At 49.5% G+C, this 15,191-nt stretch overlaps 1 protein-coding gene across 3 annotated transcripts in view; it reads left to right on the forward strand.

Moving 5' to 3' along the window:
• Window positions 1–12,441: 12,441 nt before the first annotated feature.
• The window catches only part of NGF (nerve growth factor), a 49,426-nt gene continuing 46,676 nt past the window's right edge, over window positions 12,442–15,191 (forward strand). Inside the window, exon 1 of one of the 3 annotated variants that reach the window (XM_036895336.2) lies at window positions 12,442–12,522. The gene's annotated coding sequence lies outside the window, so the exon portion shown is untranslated. Of the gene's footprint in view, window positions 12,523–12,917; window positions 13,028–15,191 lie in introns of those variants that run through there. The other 2 variants (XM_036895340.2, XM_036895337.2) reach the window with 2 other exon arrangements.

The raw sequence follows: 15,191 nt of genomic DNA on the forward strand, positions 1-15,191 counted from the left end.
GACAGCTTATTCCAAAATGAAAATAACCACTAGAGAAGTTGCTTACTATTGGATTGATTTATTTTAGCAACTTGCAATTCAAAGACACCCTTGAAATCTCTAGTCCAAGCCTCTTGTTTCATTTAAAGAAATTGAGGTGCAGAGAGGTCAACAATCCTGCCCAAGGTCATATAGAAAAGTAGAGTCAAACTGAGATCCAAAGAGAAGGACTCCTGACCCCAGTATATTGCATTCTCCCCTGCCTCTGGTCCAGTCTGGGCAGGGGGATTCTCAGAGTGCACAGACCTTCAGGGCATGCACAGAGAAGAGGGCAGCTCCACCTCAAAGGAGCATTGTTTCCTTTACTATTTGGTGTGGACCAGTCCTGAGCAGGACTGAGGAGCATCTTCCTTCAAGGTTGCAAATCCTTTCTTCACACTAACCTTGACTTCCCTGGTCTAGAGCTAAAGAGCAAATCTGAGAAGAAAAGTTATTAAAAGGAACTGAAAAAAATACATCCTGTTCAACTTTGTGTATGAGTGTTGTTGACACTTACCATGCATGGAGCAAATTCAAGTCCCTTCTCTCCTCTGTCTTGTTTGGTGCCATTCTTCTTGCAAAGCATTCTTCAAGCTGCTCCCCATGGATGAGGCACAGCTAAAAACAGGCAGTGCCAACCCGCCTCTTCACATCCTAGTATATTGTATCCTAGCATACTAACTAGAATCATTTGTATTGTACATTTTTATGCCATGCTTTAAAATTGCAAAGTGCCTGGCTATAATTTTTATTAGATTTTTATTAGTAGTTGTACTTTTAAAATAGCTATTTGAAACCATTAACACTGAAACCCCTTTCTGACTTTTGCAAATTTTGGACAATGGCCATTATTAGTGGCTTTTGTCTTAGACCTAATCTGGGGTCTAGGGAGGCCAAATCACTTTTTTAGGTAGCTAGTGATCAGAAATTCCCCACAAGTGTAAGACTGGTAAGAGGCAACAAGGAGGTTTAGACCTGAATCTCCTCTTCTAAGAACAAGGTAAAGAATAACCTAAAGAGCAAAACATTGCCAAAGAGATTCATGGCCTTAGAGGCCAAAGAACAACTCTCAGAGCCATTGGCAGCTGAGGAATAGCTTGTAATGTTTACCAGGCTCCAGTATTGGAAAAATGTGTAGAATAAACTGAAATTGTGTTAACTTTTTCTTCTGAAGTTTAAATGAATATCTGCATTATATAAAAGTGCTGAAAAGTATAACAAACCCCATAAAAATGTTAACTAAGACAGAGTGTTTCCAATGATTTTGCTTTCATTGGAAAAGAAATGTCCCCATAAAAAGGCATAATCTGTGCCTCATTCCTCTGTTGAGAGATCTGCAAATACTGCACTTGATGTCCTGGGTAAACCTCCCTTTCTTCCGATGCAAGCCAATTTTGTCCTTCCCTGCATACGTGCAAGGAGTTGGGAAAGGGCTAAAGCCACACTTGGAACAATGTGACATTGTACACTGTTTCTGGACACACAGCCTGTTTCATATAGTAACTGCATTCTAAATTCCATTAATGATATTGCCATATGTGCTGTCTTAAGTTTCTACTCCCATTTATACCTTTGTTATGCACTAACAGATCCCAGCCGTTATTAAAGAACAGTGTTAATTCTCATTATAACAAAGATTTCTCTATAATGAATAATCTGAAAGAATGGCCCATTTGTTAGAATTATTTTACTCAGTTCAACTTAATGACTGTTATTGAAGACAACTTCTGCCAGGTACTGTGTGTACTCTGATCTGCCCATGCAGAGGTGAGAACAGCCAAGTATCCCATCTCAGAGGGTTCAATATTTGACACAATTCCAACACAACAAAGGAATTGTGGTTATCCTTTGAACTTCATTTTGGTGAACGTAATCTAGAATTTCAAGCAGGGGATGGAGGTTTTACCCTATAGGAATTTTAGATTATTTTTTTCATCATTTCTGCAGCTCTTTGGTTAGGGGTCTGATGACTCCTAGGTTCTACCACAGGATAAGGGTCCTTCAGCAACTGCCGTTCCTCTGTGACAACAGAGACTCATTTCCAAGGGGCACTGAGGAGGCCTCCTCATCTTCTCAGTCACATCAGTCAGGACTGACGGTATGACACCAGCACTGACACTACAAGGCTCAACTGAGATTTATCTGCACCACAGCACTTTATTTCATCTCAGTCCAGTGGGGCAACATCAAACATAGAAGCTTTTCTTCTCAGGCCTCTTGTACAGGCATTTTTCCCTCACCACAAAATGTTTTTCTTTTTAAAAAAATGAACTTGCTGCTCCAACCAGTTTGGTATCTGGCTCTGGGTCCAAAACTTGAGGGTAAATGGTGACGTTGAAATGTGTCTCTGGATTCTGCGGTTTCAAAGTGGTTACTCTTTCCAAGCTAGGGTGGGCCCTTGGCAAAACTGTCAAGTCGTCAAAGTCCGCCTCTCCCGCTTTTGTCACCCCTAGCTTGACCTGTGGAATCCGTAACAATCCCTTTACTGAGCACTCACCATGTACCAAGAGACATTCCCAAGTGCCTCACCTATACTGTCTTATTTAAACCACCCAGGCTTTCCATGTGTATCCTTGATGGGGATCTTCCTCTTCTGAGGAATCTGATGCTCAGACAGGTTAAGTAACTTGCCCGAGGTCACAAAGTTGCTCAGTGGCTGAGGCAGGCTGGACTCAAATCTAGGGTAAAGGAGCAGGCCCAACCTCTATGCCTATATGCCTTTTATCAAACATCAGCCACGTTCTTTATGCTACGTGATTCAAAGGCATGCTGCTTTCTAAAGAAGTCAAGGAAGAAAATCGCTTGGAAAAATACACAGCTCAGCTTCAGCCAAGGTCCTCCCAGCACATCGCACAGGCGCAGAGCTCACCCCATCCTGATGCTGGGACTTGAGCTCCTTGCTGGAGACAGGTAGCAGGGCCTACACCACTCTGTGGGGCTGGAGAGGCCTGTCTGTCAGGAAAATGCTTTACCCAAATGCACTTCCTTCTTAATTAGAGTAACATTTTGAAAGTGAAATTATACAGTGTGTAGAATAAACAGTACAACAATAGCTGTGATTAATCTGTCAGAGATTGTATAATGTGATGCTAATAGGAAGAAATAAACTCCTGCTGAAGATCAAAGCCATCTCTGCACGTGGGGAACTTTTAAAATTAGAATGCCGATCCATGGCTCTCCATCCTGAAGAACGAAGCGCTGCAGTCTTGCCGAATGCAGGAGGACAGTCTGAGGACATTCCACCTTGCAGAGGAGCCGGGAGCCAGAGAGGGAGGTTCTGTTCTGCAGCCTTGCCTTCAATTGTCCCCAAGCGCCCGGCAGTCCCTCCTCCTCTAACTGTGTGATGGTCACTCAAGCCCCCTCGGTGCACCCGTGTGCTGCTACCATGAACTCAGCTTGTGCCAGGGCGGTGGGGGGGAGGGGTGCGGCACACACATGGGACATGTGCACGTGGGGCTGGCGGAAGAGGGGAGACACCCAATCTATGGTGAACACCTGCTAAACAGAACCCCTCCTATGCCTCAAAGGCAGGCATTATTTTAATTTACAGGTGTTGGGCTCAATAGGCAAAGCAATTGGAATTATGAACCTAGATCTTTTTGGTTCTCAAGCATTTTTTGCTTTGTTTGGAGAAAGGAATGAACTAAGAAAAGAACTGATTGTGTATGTTTTACTTTCATCCACAGAAAGACAAATAAAGAGTTGAAGAGCATACCTGTGAATATGCAGCTAAGCAACAATGAAGAACGGAGCACCTACTGCATGCAGGGACAGCATCAAGTGCTGAGGATGCCGCGACCCCTGCCCCCACAAAGAGATATTTGCTGGGGCTGAGAGAAGAACAGACAAGACTCTATTATAATTAATGTGGATGCTGTGAGGCCCAATCAGAGGGGGTAATGGGACCACCGTGGATTGCAAAGTCAGGCTGTCTCCAAAGTCACATCTGTGTTCAGGCCTCAGAGATAAGGTGGGGTCAGCTTAATGAAGGGAACAAAAAGCAGGGGAAATGTCCCAGGAAGAAGAAAGAGCATGTTCATAGGCCCAGATATGAGACAGCATCATCCATGGAAGTCTGCACAATTTGTGCATAAATGAGAAATGACTGTAGCCACCCCCCAGCCCTGTGTTTCCCAAGTATCTCCCTCACACCGCTTACAAGTTAGCCTTCCTACGTTTTCCATCAGCTCTGCTGCCCACTGATACTCAGACACCCAGATAGAACCAGGGGTTATCAGTCCCTTTCATCTCTGGGCCAGTGAGGAGCCCAGACTATTTCCAGAGAGTAGGATTGAGACCCAAGGGTTATCATAGGTTTCCCAGAGTGAGGCAATTTTTGTCAGACTCAGCAGTTTGGCAAAAGTGAAGACCTGCTGGAATCCAAATTCTGGTCAAAATGGTTCTCTGTGCATGGGGCATGCAAGTGCCACGTCTGCTATACCTGCAGCCCCACAGCCTGCACTTCCACACCCAGCAGGCACACCTCCAGGGCCTGGGAGGGGTCCCAGCAACTCCCTGCTGGCCCCAAACTGCTGCTAACTTAACAGAAACACAGCCTGAGGAGGAGTGGGGCTGAAGGAGCATAGCCAAGGTCCCATGGGCTGAACTAGTCTGCACTCCGACGTGGTGTACAGTCCTCTTAGCTTCCACCACCCCGACAAAAATGGTTTTAGAGGCTGAAGACTGGGCTCTCTAAGAATTTCTTCCAAATACTAGCCAATAAGATGCAGTACTGAGGGCAGTGCTTCACAGGCCAGCAGATTAGGTTAGTTAATTGCTAGCTATTTGGGACCTCAGGCTGGTTATTCAAGCTACTGAGCTTCAATTTGTTCATTCTCACATGCATTTATTGAGGACCTACTATACTCCAAGAGTTACAATGGCCACTAGGCATCGAAAGTTCCTAGGATCTTATTGTTTAGCAGGGATAGTAGACTTTTGCCTATTGTATGATGGTGATAGTGGGTATGTGTTCTCTTTTGCATTTCCCAGTATTCAACCCCCAGACCCACCAGCAATCTGGCCAGAGATCCGTGGTTTTTACGGGAGGCCTTGGGGATTGTTGCAATTGGAATGCAAAGAGACAGAAAGAGTCAATATTCAGCTTCCCACATCCAGAACAGGATTTCTGAGTCCACAGCAAGACAATGGTTTTGAAAGACAGGCATTCTCAGGAGAAAAAAAAGGGTTTCCTGAATTCCTTAAGCTCCCATTAAAAAATATCAAGAGCCAGGCTTGAAGGACTTGATCATAGAGTTTTATTATAAGCCTAGGGTAGAGAGAGCTCAGGATATGGCATAGGAGGAAAGGAAAAGGAAAAAGGCTTTCCCTTCAGCCCTGGGAATGGGAGAGAAAAATGGGAAGGGGAAAGACAGGATGGGCAAGGTGACCTTGGACTGGGGACCCTCTTGCTCCCCATTCATAAGCCTGCCCCCAAAGGCAGGGGGTGAGTACTACAGAAATAGGTAGGAGAGAACCAGACATCACTGGAGCAAGTGGCCTGTTTCCCAGGCTTCTCTGGGAGATGCCCACAGCCGGCGTGGTGCTTCACGGTGGAGGGGTGACAATGTGGCATTGAGCGGGGGACAAGTCCTCAGTAGAGACATGGGGATAATGCTCCTGGCTCCCTTCAGCCTGCTTGCAGAGTGCAGGGACCACTAGTCCTGACTTATTCCTGACCTCCAGACTTTTGTGTTACAGACATGGCCCTGAACATTCCACAGGTCCCACAGAATCCTGAACCGAAGATTCTGTTTCCCAGCCTGTCCACAAGCGCCATCTTAAGATGTCCTGTCGTTAGAGTGGCACCACCATCTACCTGGTCAGCAGTCTGGGAAGCATCCAGGAGACCCCTTCCTCTCCCTCATCCCCCACTTCTCACAGCATGACAAATCTGCCCTCTGGATTTATTTTGAATGTGTCTTGTCTCTATGCTTAGAGACTGGGAGGTGCCCCTTTCAGACTGTCATCATCACTGTTCACTTTGATCTGAATTGTATGTTTCAACCCAAGTAGAGCAAACAGGGGAGAGAATGGAAGACTCCGGGGCATCAGGATAAGAATGTATTGGTATTGGTGTCACCACCCACGTCCTCCCAGATCTCACTGCGTGGTGCATACAGATGGCCTTTTTCTATAAGCACAGGGGTGCTCTGTCCGGCTATAGGACTGTGTTCAACAAATTGTCTGTAGGAGGCAGACTACTAGTGGTGGGAGACTTCTCTCCCCTCCCCTGAAATAAGCTTCAACCAATTTTGAATGGGAGTTGGGAGATAAATGCCCCAATTCCCTCACTTCTCACCAGAGATGACACTGAGGCATGACCACTCTGCCTTGACAGACAGAATTATAGACCCCAGGTGGTCCCCCTGTACTCGGTCCTACACTCCATAATCCAGGCAGGCCCTCCTTGACCTCACCCATGACTGCTCCAGCTTCATCGCCAGCTGCTTCATGCCCCATTGACCCTGTATCTGCAGTTTCCTGCATGCACCACACAGTTTTGCCCTTGCACACCTTAGTTCAGGCTGTTCCCTCTGCCTGAAATGATGCCCTTTCCAGCCTTTTTCCCTGGCTCTTACTCATGCTTCAAAGTGCAGCGCAGGCATAATACCTCACTTACAAATGTTTATTAAGCATCTGCTATATGCAATACGGGCTGCTGCAAAAGTGCTTAGAAAGGGTACCTAGTCTTGACTTGGGGGGTCAAGGAAAGAACCCTATCAGAAGTGTCATCTAAAATTCTTAGAGATGAGTCTGCAAGGAAGAAGAATGGGCCAGATGAAGAAAGTGGGGTGGATGATAGATTCTGAAGCACTGTAAATAGCATTTAGGGCCCAGAGGTGCCAGAGCAGACTGTTAAATGGACTGAAACAACTGACCAAGGCTGGAGCTGTAGCAAGGGAAAGGAAGCAGCAAGAGGGGAAGATAAAGGGGTGCATGAGCAGTCAGGACTTCACAAGTCAGGAGAAGGAATAGGGAATTTATACTAGTGCAATGGGAGAACAAGGAAGAGTTCCTGAAGCTTTGAGTTGGTCAAAGGCTCCATCCCCTGAGCTTCCGTATCTGCCCTGGGATATGTCCTATCAGTTTATATGTCTGCCTCCCCCACTGGAAATCAAGGTCCTATATGGCAGTAAACATTTCTTCTTGATCTTTGTTTCCTAGTAGTGAACATAGATCCTGCCCCAGAACAGGGTTGTAATGCATGCATTGAGTTGGGCCACAGGTGACAGAAAGCCACCTAGGGTGTGGCAGAGCCCACTTAGCCCATACTCCTCCACAGGAGCATTACGGAGGAAGGCATGTGACTCCCTTCTGTGCCTCAGCACCACAGAACCCCAACTGTCAACAAAGTGCCATTTCAGAGGACAGAGAAACCACAACACAACGCTCTACAGGCAGAATCTGATCACTGGGGGGCCCAGAAGCAGGGCATCTCTAGGTGGCTCTAGCAAGAATACCCCAAAGCCATAGTGAGGGCCTGAGTAGAGGGCACCTGGATAAAGACTCCAGAGCAGCAGCGGTGCTGAGGCAGCCCGTGAGGAGCGCTGAGGACTTGCCCTTGTGCCAGAGGCATGGGACAACCTAGAGGTCTCTGAAGACAGCACAAGGAAGACCTGATCTGGACTGGCCATGTGGTGGCCATGGGGTCACTAGGAGCCCTTCTGAGGACACAGACCAGTTTGAGAAGTTGGTGGCTCACAGCTGTTTGGGTCAGACAAGCAGAGGATAGACTCCAATCTGCTAGGAGGTGTGCCCAACTCTTTTTGCAACTAAGAGATCATTGTATCATCAGTGCTGGTTTCTATGTCTGCCGAGCCCTCCTTTCCAAATCTAGCTCACTGAAATCACAATTTAATTTTTTATGAGCCTGGTACACTAAACAGATATTTATTAAGTGGGAGAAGTAGCTTACTAGAATTTAAGTTCGATGTGGCTAGAGGCTGTTTCACTTGCTAAATCCCCAGCACCTAGAACAGTACTGGCGCATAGCCAGTGCTCAGAAATTATTCATTTAATATATTTAGTTACATAATCATAAGTAATTATATTCTCACAGCTCAAAGAGAATAGATCTTTCTCCCAAGGTCACACCACCTTAGAAGACAGACAGAATAGCTGAGTAAATCTTCCCAGTTCCAAGCTGGTGGCTTTCCTGGGCTGTGGTGCCCCTGCTGGAGAAGAGCTGAACTACTCTGACCTGCTCCAATGATGAAATCTGCGGGGCTGCGGCTTGGTGGAGTTAAGCCCAAGGACTTTGGGCCTAAGGGTGGAGGTGGGACAGCAGCACAGCCCTTTCTGGTGCCCGTGCACACGGTCTACAGCAAGAACCGAGGTAGCACTTTGCACACAGGGACACTCAAAATGTTAGTGACGGGAAAAGCGTGCGCGAGCGGTCAGAGTTGAAGCTGGGGGTGGAATCATTAAATTAGGAGGAGACACCTGGCTGGCTGAGCGTGAAGAAGGATGGAAAAGCCCAGCCTAAGTATGGGAGGCCCCTGCATTCCGAGGGCGGATGGAGAAATCGGGGAGGTAGAGGGTAAGCAGGACAGTACAGTCACTTTTCCCTAAAAGGGAAGTGTTAGAGGCAGGAGGTCACTGGGAAAGAAGACTGGAACTGCCGAGTCCACCGAACTTGGCTGAAAGGAGGAGGAGGCACGGTGTTTAACAGCAAGAGCTTTGAAAACTTAGTTCAAATCTCTATTCAGCCATTTGACTGGCTACAAGTAACTTATGCTAAGTAAGAAACTTCTCTCTCCAGGCTTCAGCTTCCTTATTTACAAATGATACTTACTGTTCAGGCCCCTAAAATGCCTCACCCGGTGATGCCCTCAATAAGTGCTGTGATGATTATGTCAGTGGTGGTGTTATTGCATCTGTGACCTTTAAGAAGAAAATATCGATTCAGTAGGGGGGAGAGAGGGGGAGGGGAAGAAGATGGGAACCAGATTGCAGGAAGTTAAGGGGAGCCAAGGAAATGGTGGGTGTAGATCACTTTGCTGAGGAATTTGATAGTGAAAGGAAGTTGAGAAATCCAGTGGTTGGGCAGCAGGAGGACTAGCAGTCTCTTTAAGAGAAAAGGCAAGCACAGGTTCACAAGTAGAATGGAGGGAACCTACAGAGATGGAGAGAATGAAGATATCAGAGAGAGGGTGAAAGCAGGGGCAAGCCCCAGGGGGAGCAGCGATGGCCCCCAGGCGAGAAGAGGGAGCCCCTGGCCTGCCTGTGCTCCTTCACCAGCCTCCCCACTTAAGCCAAGGCTGGGAGAGCTTCCCTCTGCCTCCTCTGGAGAGTGCAGTAGAAAGCAGACTTGCTGAGCACAGACCAAGGTCTGGCTCTGACCCATTTGTACAGGGCTGAGCCCTTGTCTCCTCCTGTGTAAATGAGGAGGCTAGACTGATCATTTCTGTGATTCAGTAACCATGTCATCTCACTAAGCATTATAAAACACTTCTTCTGAAGTTTTTCTCCACTCTGATTAGAAGGAAGGCACACACACACACAAAACTCTGAGCTGAAGCTATCACTTCCTCCAGCAACTGGGACAATATTTCTGTTTGACATGTATTGCAAGCAGATCCGGTGATTCCATTGGTGCTGGCAGATTGCTGATGAGCCTCCTGGGATTTTAAATAGCATGAGCATTTTGCCCTGGCCTTTGGAATGAAGCGAGGGAGAGCAGGAGCTTTGTGTTAGGCTAAGTGCTGCTGTTGCGTAGCCACTCAATGGCTGCAGACTTCTGAATCCTCAGAAATAACAACAATTACTATACACACCACAATCTGTCCTCCAAGGGAGCAAATGCATCAGCTGCTAGTTATTTTGATACCCTGGATAAAAGCTCTTTTGAGAAAATCTAGTACAGAAAACATTCTTATCCTTTGCTTGTCTGCACCATTCCTTCTGCCTGCTGCCCTCAGCTGTTTCCCATTCCTATAAATGTAGCTGACCCAGGCCTTAAGGTCCTTATTTCAGTGACCCAGGGAAAGGACATTTCTTCTTGGGCCCTTCATGAAACTCAAAGCGACAAGAGGAGAGCCACCTGGCTATGGTCTCTGTGCCAAGGCTAGCCTGATCTAGAACCTGCTGGGAACAAATCCAGTGTGGATGGGGCACCTAGACCACAAATGGCTCTGACCATAGATGGCTTCAACAAGCATTTCCTGAGCACCTACTGTGCACCTGGCCTACGCAAAGCCCTGGGGAGATGGATAAACATGGCCAGGGTCTAATAATTCAGCCTCCCCAAGCACATGAGCTCTCTAATCAGGTACCATGGTCATCTCACATGCCTGGCACATAGTTGGCTGTCAATAATTAATCCTTGGAGTGTTCGTTTGTTACTTACGTATTCTCATTTACTCAAGATCCCTAAAGTTCAGCAACAGAAACAGAGCTAGCCAGGGATAGAAACCAATATGTGCCAGCAGAATATAATCAACAATTTGGTGGGTGGGGCACCTAGGCTTATATTCTGGCTACACCACTATTAAATTTCCTTCGACACACCACATGAAAAAGAACAAGTGCTCCAAAGCCTTTTGTCCTTCAGGGCCACACCACAAGGACACATGCAAAAGCTCTACATTCAACAACCAAATTCTGTATTATTCTAAAATTTTCGTCATCATCCCTAAATTCTCCAGTAGCTATTATGTAAGGCTTAGAGCTGGTGCTTTCAAACCAGTTTACACATGACATGATTGATGAATGAATTTGTCCTATCATCTGGAAATTCCTTTGTTTAATTGACAGTAACAAATTTCCCAATGGATCACCCTGACTCTGATGCCACTTCTGCCCAAAGGGCCATTTATGGTGCCCCCAGTCACTTGCACTCACCTCCCGAGTATGTCCATCCACCAGTCTGCACCTGGAGAACTCAGAAGTGGACAAGCCTTTGCTGGCAACAAGGTCATACCAAGGCTAAAGCTGACTCCCAATTCTGGGGCTTTCGCCCTCGCTCATCCTTTTGGCAGCAGGCCTAAGGGGGGTAAACTTAGGTATGGGGACAAAGGTGAAGAGATAAGTGGAGACCTCAGATTAGTCTGTGCCAAGGGAGTCAAGTCCCTAAGCAGCACCTCACCTGATTCAATGGCCCTCTACTCTGGGAACAGACTTGGACTTATAACAGAAACCCCTTGTGCCTCACTAAATCCCAGCACCTGAGGGTCACCACCTCAATTGTGCTGGCATGGCCTCACCAAAGGAGGGAGACTCTGCCTCTCCCTCTCTCCCCACATCCGTTTGTCCCTTGTGGCATCAGGCACAGGGTAAGGATTCAACATGCAATTTATTCAAGGAAGAAGTGGAGACATCTGAGGAACTCAACACCAGAGGGAGTGGGGGTGTGAATTTCCAAAGGCCTGTGAATCCCCCAGAACCTTACAGTTAATGATGCACATTTAGTGAAAAGTCTGACTTTAGAGGTATGTGTGCCTTGCTAATTTGGAGCTGGGATGGGTAAGGGTGTGTCTTGGGTCAGACATGCTCCGCTGTCGGGCTCTGAATCCACTAACCCAAGAAATTGTTGGAAGGCCAGCTAGGAGATCCCACCTCACTTAAAAGTCCACACGGTGGGGATGAAAGGAAATTTGGATAGGGTCTGGGGTAGGGCGGAAGGCCCTCTGGCTACACCAGTTTAGTCATAGAACTCTTGCAAAACTGATAAAACCTGAACTTTGTCTCAGAAAAATGGATGAATCTCACAGGAACGTACAAATTTGCCTACAATTTCAGGGGAGTCAGGGACTCCGGGAAGGGGTCCCTGGAATCCAGAGCCTTAAGTTAAAGCCCCGAATCCAGGTCCTGGCCCAAGCCCTTCATCCCTTTTCCCCACGCAGGACTCGCCCCCGCCTGGGGGGCTTTCTGGCTGCTCCTGGTTCCCAGAGCCTCCGCCTTCCCTCGTGTCGGGGGTGGGGGGCGGCACCTGCATCTACCGGTGTCTTCGTCTGAGGAGACAGAAGACGTCCCAGGCGAAAAGGCCGCTCGGCTGCCGGAGCTGGAGCAGCGAGGCCTCGAGCACGGAGGAAAACGGCAGGCGGACCCCCGAGGTGCCGGCTGTAGGCCAAGCTGGAGCGGAGGGCGGGGAGGGGAGGGGAGCTCCGGGCAACTCCGCCCGCCAACAGCTCGCCGGCTCAGTGGCGTCCGGGGCCAGCACACCGCCTGGTGTCCCCAGAAAACCCCTGTTCAGGCTTTGCCTCGCGGCCCCGCCGACCCCCGTGCGTTCCCTTTGACCTCTGAAGGTTTGAACCCTGGCTGGGTCGAGCCAGGCCTCGTGAAAGCGCTAGATCTCTGGCACCCAGCACCCGGCAGAGCTAGGCGCCTCAGCCCCCCAGAGCAGGTGCGGGGCTGGGGCTGGAGAGGGCTGGAGTGGGGGGAAGGATTTGGAGTGAGTGACTCAGGACGGGAGGAGGGGCTAAGAATTCAAGAAGCCTGTGTTAGAGCAGCTCGGCGCTCCGGCACAGCAGAGAGCGCCGGGAGCCGGAGGGGAGCGCAGCGGTGAGTCAGGCTGCCCCAAGCCGAGCCCCGAGAGGGGCGCAGCGCGGGCAGGGGAGCGGGCCGCGTGGCTGGGCTTCCCGGGAGAGAGTGCATGCTTCCCGGTCTGGCGAGATGTCCGTCCCCACCTCCTCCGGAGGCCCGGGGCTGTAGTGCAGCGGTGAGAAGTGTCCCGAGTGGGTGCGGGAGCTCAGGAGCCTCCGCGAGCGAGGCGGGGAACTGCAGCGATCTCTGTGGTGGTGGAGTCCCGGTCGCGCGACGGCCCGAAGTCTGGGGGGCAGCCCTGGCGCCTGCAGTAGCCGCACGGCGGTGCCAGTGACGGCTAGCTCGAGGGCTAGAAGGGGACAGCGCGCAAGTGAGGGAGCGCGAAGGAGCGTGGAGAGAGGGATGCGCGGGCTGCCAGCGCGCTGGACCGGAGGAGAGGTGGTCTGCACCGCGGAGGGCGAGTGCACAGCGCGCGCGGGCTTCGGGTGTGCGCTGAGTCCGGAAAGTGCTATGCTGCCCCCAGGTAAGGGGACGAGCGGGGCAGGCGCTCTAGACCTAGTGCAGAGAAAATGGAGCAGGGGTCTTCGGGCTCCTCTGCGCTTTGCTGGAGGGCAGGGAGTCTCGAGCGAGGGCCTGGGGCTTGATAGAGAAGCCTGCCCACCCGTGGACCTCCGGAGGACCTCCAGGACCCAGGTCGCCAAGGCTCAGCCCTGCTACTTGGGTCACACACCTCACCTCCAGCTGTCTGCTGCCAGGTGTGGAAGAGGCTCGCCTGGAGGGGAGGGGCGGGCAGCGCCTTGGGTCCAGGCACAAAGACCCGGGAGGGGGAGAAAAGCCTCAGGGGTCAGCAAGCAGTGTCTTTGAGCCAACATAAACAAGCAGCTTAGCTCTGTTTGTTTACAACTCTTCTTTCAAAAAAAACAAAAACAAACTGAGATTCTCATGGAAGGTGTTTTCTACTTGAACTTTCTCTTCTCTTGTGACTTGAGAGATTAAAAATGATCCTGCTTGCTAGGCTGGTTTTTCCAAGTTGTTCCAGGTTGGAAGTTGTAAGAGTTTGAAGGATAATTTATGGGTGTTTCATGCATTAAACGGTATTACAGCAAAGCCTTTGGGTGCTGAGGGTATTAAGGAAAACTTAGTGCACGTTCCCAGCTGGAAACCAAAATAGTGCTCTCGTGGGTGTCCCTGCCCCATCTGTCATCTGAGGCCAACTGAAATCCTGGAGAAAAGGCACTTGATTAATTGTCCTGGCTCCATCCCGTGGGCACACCCACTGCCAGTGCCAGACCCCTGCTCCTACACATGCATGGCCAGCTGCATTCTGCAATGCAGAAATGGTAGTGGAGGGCCCACCAGTAATTTCTCTCTAGGGTCTTCGAACTCTAGAAGCTCTCAGTTGAGTCTGCTGGAGGGGAGTATTTCTCCCTCTCAGAGCAGTGCAGAAAGGGCAGCAGCAGTTGAGCCCTGCCAGCCCTTCTTGAACTCCTTGCATGGTGTTTACAATTTCCTGCTGAGTATCTGAAACTTTCTCCCTCTGTAGAGCCACAGAAGAAAGGCTACATCAGATCTGGCCTGATGTAGATAACATCTGTGGCATAAGTAATATGTCAGCCTGGGCAACCCAAATGTCAGTCCACGATGGGCAGTGTTCCCAGAGGTTCACAGGGCACTGGGAACTGTGGTTACCCCGAGTGTGGAGTTGGTGAGAGTGGTCTGGGGGTTGACTGGCCTTGCTGGCATTGACTCACAGAAGAAATGGATGTTCCCCATATTTGGGTCCTTGGAGGGGGATAGGGTTAACATAACCTGCTGCCAAACCCCTCCTCCATGTTTTTCCCAACATTTTTATGCAGGTGAAAAAAAGGGCAGCCTTGATGGGAAGAATGTTTAGTGGCACCACAAATGGGAAACGTAAGTCTCTGGGGCATGGGGACACATGTTTTGACAGAACAGGAGTACCTCAGAGGATTTTAGAACCAGTGGCTGGTGCCATGCCTTCCCTTCCCTCCTTACCCCTGAAGCAGCTCAGGCCCACTAGAGAATTGGAAAATTGGATCCACTCAGGGCAGTCTACCTTGTATTCGTGACTGTTTCCATACTGTTAGCCTTTCCCAAGGAGTGAGGTTCTCACCTTCTATTGCCCACCCCACATCTCCCCAACCCAGAGGGTCAGAGGGAGCAGGGGATGAGACTTTACAGCCCCCTTCTCTTCCACGGAGAAATCTGTGCCTTGGCCAGGAAGGGGCCCCTGCTGCCGACATCAGCAGGGAGGGTAGGGCATGGCAGGGCAGGGCTGGAGCCCGAGGGAAGTTTCTCATCTTACTGAGATTAAACTGATGAGAAAAATCACACAACTTTACTTTTCAGTGAATGCTGAACACTACTGCTGCAAATTTATGGAGTGCCCTATTGCAGTAGCTGTAAATTTATGGAGTGCTCTATTGCAGTAGCAACTGCATGTGAGCCACAGAGAAACTGCAAAGGAAACACACTACTGTTCTTCCCTACTGTACGTGGAGCAAGGAGAAGGCCCAGACCCCCAAGCTGACATCATTGCCAGACTGGGGGCCAGAGGCCTGGCCATGTATCTTCTCCCAGGAAGAACCTGTAGGGACGTTGGGGGCCAGAGCAGGCAACCAAAGGCTTTGGAGACCTTTGCTGGCTGCCAATACTCTCCCTGCTCT

Source organism: Manis pentadactyla, chromosome 4 (genome assembly GCF_030020395.1).
Source record: "Manis pentadactyla isolate mManPen7 chromosome 4, mManPen7.hap1, whole genome shotgun sequence".
Taxonomy (NCBI): Eukaryota; Metazoa; Chordata; class Mammalia; order Pholidota; family Manidae; genus Manis; species Manis pentadactyla.